This window comes from Polyodon spathula, chromosome 25, assembly GCF_017654505.1.
Source record: "Polyodon spathula isolate WHYD16114869_AA chromosome 25, ASM1765450v1, whole genome shotgun sequence".
In the NCBI taxonomy this organism is placed as follows: domain Eukaryota; kingdom Metazoa; phylum Chordata; class Actinopteri; order Acipenseriformes; family Polyodontidae; genus Polyodon; species Polyodon spathula.
In genome coordinates this window covers 16317317-16322640 of record NC_054558.1, presented here as the reverse complement: position 1 = coordinate 16322640, position 5324 = coordinate 16317317, and positions in this window count along the sequence as shown.

Genomic DNA, 5324 nt, shown 5'->3' with positions numbered 1-5324 from the left:
TGTTTTTCTAGAGGCGAGATGCCAGCCTCTCTTCTTCAAGGGTGCATTACCTGGCCTTGCTTGAACTCATAGCAGCTTCATAGAGGGCTGCTCATTCAGACTGAGTCCTGGGCCACACCTATACTAGCATTCCCTTAATAAAGGATCCAGCTTAATCATGTTGTCGCCTTGCTCGTTGTATATAAGGTCAGACCCAGTCGTGTTGCTGAGATAATGTGGCCAACTGTATGGTAAAATGTTTTCAAAACTGTTAAAATTGTAATTTAAAGTTATTATCTAATGTTTGAAATGTGAACGTATTGGAAAGGTGACAAATTATTTGTAAATTCAGTTTATCTATAATGAGAGGTGTGCAGAACTGAATAATGCATTTTCTTATGTCTGGTAGTTCGCTACGGTCTGTGAAATTCAAATCTGTGTCTGAAACTGAAGTCTGTGGTATGCTTTTTTCTATAAAAGTGTACAATTTCCATGCTCATTAAGACACATGAAATTGAAGCCATGCCTAGGAAAAATATAAAATGGTGGTTCCAATGGTAACTATTTTCAGCATTTTATGTACCAAAAATAGCAGGAAAATGACAAAATTAATTACTATTAAAAATACTACTAAAAATACAAACAACCTGCTAGATTTTGTTAGGATGCATGATATGGATGTATATAAACTGTAGCGAACAACTCCAGGCATAAACCCCAAACCTAAAAGTGCTTAATATGTACACAGAATGATCACATAGCTCAACTTCCATACAAAAACCTTCAACTGTGCTCATGGGTCTTCTTAACTAATAATTCTAATAATCCAATGGGGTTTTAGCTTTGCTTTCTGTCGTTATCGAAGCTTTTATTAGTTATGTGAATTATTCGATCTTTGACGCTTCTTTGTAATCAAGGTAAAATGATGAAGACAGATTTTTTCTGTCTGAATTTTATATCTTAAAGGTTTTAGCATCATGAACTGCTGTTTGACGTAAACCTTTAGTGCCTAATGTAAACATTGTATGCATTTTGTACAGTTGTTTTCCTCCCGTCGACCAGTGTAAAACAGTTGATGCTTAGTGTTCAGAAAATGTGTAAAATCATTGTACCATCAGTTCCATTTGAAACTACTTGCATTAACCTGAATGGCAAATGCCTTGTAAATAAGGCCGAGAATGTACAAATGTGAAGATCAAATCAACTTATTACAATGTAACAAATATTTTTTTTTCACATATCTTGAATTAAGATGCAAGTCTAGTTCATGCCTTGGGCATTAAAGGGTTCAGTCAAGGAGAAGCAGCAGTACCCTGTACATATCCACAAAGACTTGAAAACAGACGAGACATATTAACAGGTGAATCACTTGCTATTGCCAGACCAGTGGGAAGTGTTCACCAGATGTTTGCCCTATCGGTAATAACCTCTTAATAGTTTCTAATGGGGTTTATATTTTATTGTATTATTTTGTTTCCTTTTAATTTATACAAACTTCTTTAAAAAAATATATGTATATAATAAAGTTTTGTTGACTATGTAGCATATTGTAGTTCTTAGAAGTGTGCAAAAATAGGTGCTTTTATATTTTATACATAAATAAAACAGTTTAAAATTCATTATCGGACATGGGAGGGAAGGATGTAGATACAGTAATGATATGTAGGTTGAGATGCAGTATGAATCAGGGTGCATGCAATGGTCCTGATGGGCTTCTATGATGCATAATAAGGTCCAATAATAACATGATGATGTGACTATTTTTTTAAAAGACAAAAAATAAAGGAGATAGGGTGAGTTATGTATTCATACCAACTATAAAACACATATTCCTCAATCAAGAAACATTTAGTGAACTACAGTGATCAATGTTGTGTGTTTGGCCTTATTTCACGACATACTGTAGGATATGTGCAATCTCATGTAAAGAAAGTGTCACGATTCATCGATGGACAATGAACCGTCTCATAATGGGAGAGTTTCCATCCATCCTCTCTAATTTGAGCATATGATTCTGGAAGGCAGTCATGTTCAGGATGTAGACTGAGACAGAAAGACAAGATCATTGCATAAATGTTCACATTTTTAAATGACCCTAAACGTTTTGCAAATTATGAATTGTATGAGTAAGTTTGCAAATTCCTCATACAATATTCATTGGTGTGGTTTGTGTTATATAAACTGTGCGCATATACTGTGTGTAGGGTTATGTAGGTGGTATTGTGAACCCTTTTCTCACAAGAGATGAATTATATCATGAAAGAGTAAGCAGGTTTTGCTGTAGCAGTTATTTGCTGGCACTGTTGAGTCAACCTGCTAAGCTAACATAATGTGTCTTCATTATATTTTCATTAAAAATGTCAGTGCCCAACATTTCAATTTTACACTGAACTGAATTTTTCTGCTCTCTGACGGAATAGTTTGTGAAGATGAATATATTGAAAAGGTCTGTACGATTGATATGGGTTATATAACGTTTATAAAACTCTGAAAATAAAGCCACTACCTCAAATGTTCTCTTAGATCTGAGGCTTTGGAAACGTGATGTCAGCTTTTTAAATTACCGCCACAAAACAGTTAATTGTTTTGATCGAACTTGACCATGTTATGTCAGCTGTCTTCCGTCAAGGTCAATGTGAATAACACTGAAAATATGAAGCTGGCTCATCAAGTAGTTTGTGTCAATTTTTAATGCCCCTGTGCCAGCAGAATGACAATTACATATTCCCCTCACAGAAATGCTTATGAACTCAATGGGATTCATAATGCAGCCCTGCCAAAACCCTGAAAAACATGCATTATAAAATAGATACATGAATAGGAAACATGGTAGAACTATGCATGCAGTAACTCAAGGACTTATATGTCTATTAAATATAATACCTCTGTGCCAAAGTGTTTATTATTTGATTGTTTAGCATGAATCTGTGTATTCTCTACCATAAAGAACATTGTTGTTGATTATATTCTGTAGTTTATTTACAACCCAAAAGCTAAGCTGTAGGGACGTGAGCCAGGCTTTTCCACTTTAAATCTGCTTGCCACTACATAACTCCAGCCAAACAGGTCCGCACCAGCTACTGCTTGCAGGAATAGGTGGGTAGCAACCTACTTAAAGAAATGCTTTTCAAGGTATCATGCAAATAAATGAAAAGTAGAGCATTTTACAGTAAACCAGAACCAGGGCTTTGAACCAACGCACCCAGCTGAAAACCAGCAACCCATAAGTTGTGTGAGTCTGACTGTAGTGCCTGTAGGGCGTATATGGTCTGCATGTTTATGAATATATTTTCTTTATAACCAGCCCTTGCTGTGAAACCCAAGCGGGGCAGGTAATGGTGATGACGTCTCAGTTTTAGTTGTAAACATACAGCCCTGGCGCTAGAGCTCCCGCCTCACGTTTCTGCACTGCACCCTTGCTCACAACTGCTGCTGCTGTATCCCCCAATCATGAAAAGAAGACATTTCCGGCGTACCTGGTTGCTGAGCGACTGAAGACCTCCGGCGTTTGGTGGTTGCTAAGCGACCTGAGCCGGGGTCTGTCAATCACGTTTTTTGCAAACGGAACGTGCAGGAGTTGTTGCAGTAACATAAGAAACTGCAAGATTGCAGTTAAGCAATTTGTTTTGAAAAAAAGGTAAGTACAGTATTTATTCTCAAATAAAGAGTAAAGCTGGTTTAAATGATGCGTTTTAAAACCAAAATATTCAAGTTGCAAGTTGCACAGAATAAAATTAGTGTTTTCGTAACCCTATAATGATGTTAAGAACGACATTTGTACAGATTTTTTTGTTATAATGTACAGTTTTTGGGGGGAGTTGTTTGTTGTTGTTGTTGTTGTTGTTGTTTGTTGTTGTTGTTGTTGTTTTGAAGTGTAATCTGTTGTAAAGTAGCGTGCCGGTGTGTGGAGTCTAGGGGCAGGGGAAGTGATTTGCGAGATGATGGGTATAACTTGCAGTTCATGTCTAGTCACAAAAAAAGAACTAGGAAGTCTGACAAATTCCTAAGTGATTTGAAATTGAATGTGAAACATCCTATATATGTTTTGAAGTAACCCAGCCCATATGATACAATGTGGAATCCAGTTGGACTGAAATATAATTACTGATACCGTGATAACCCTTTCAACGGTGCACAGCTGCTGCCAGTCACGTAAAAAATAAATTGTCATCAATTTTGTATTAGAAATAATGCATGATCTGAAGCGAGTATGGCCGGGGACACTAAGCACACTTATCAGTGTTAATATGAAGGGTTTGTAATGTAGTTAAAACAGAATCTCCTGCAGTTAACAATATTTAGCAACTATTTCTAAATCTACATAATTATTGTACATTGATTATCTTTCAGTTTGCGTTTTCCCCAAAATATTAAAGACGCACAGGGTAACACATAATTGGCGTCAGCTTCATACGAAATTATTGTAAACCAAAATGTCTTCAAATTAGAGACTGATCAATCGATTTCATACTACAGACTGGAGCATGCAGTGCCAGGGTGCAGCCTTAAAAAGGGTTACATTCTTACACAGCAGTTAACCTGTGCTCTACTTCATCTGAGAAACCAGACCATGTTGGCTGCCCAGTTCGTATACATTTCCTTTAAGGTTGTTTCAGCTGCTAGCACACCTGTTTCCATAAAGCCTTCTCACTTGGGTTCCATACACTTGCTATTTAGTACAGGTCCTGAACTAAACCATCTGTTCCCTGTGGCTTTGGTACAAGTTTTCAGTTCCTGTACCCCTGCAGACTGGACACCCCTGAAAGAAAAGGGAGCCACAGTTGATATCACAACTAATAACAGATACTGTAACCCATTCAGAACCAACACAGTATTATACCAGAAATCATCTCTCACTTCATAACCAAATCTGCACAAGTGTCCTTTTCTTCGTCCTGATTGTACGTCGCTGCTTTGTTTTGTTTTTCATTACTGTATCATCTGGGGGTGGTGACCATGCTCATTTTAACATTGAAGACAAAGAAAATGCTGTCATTCAATAGTATTAGTATTACTAACACCAGAGTGTTTTGTATTTATGGAAGACATCTTATATTAAAAACTACGTCACATCGCATACCATGGATAAATCCGTTATCAAAATCAATTTTTAAAATCTGTGTACAAAATTAGTATGTGAAGCGCCAGTACTTTACATTTGAAATGGTAATGAGCTGTTTTGAGTTGCTGTTATTGAAACCTTTGTCGTGCACTTCAGAATGCCAGAGTAATTTGGAGTGGTGCCCTCACCCTAGCTAGCAGCTGGATAGACAACATGAGCATTGCCATGGAAATCGCCACTGTAGACCAGCAGCTTACCTAAACTAACCCCTCACTGTGGGCAT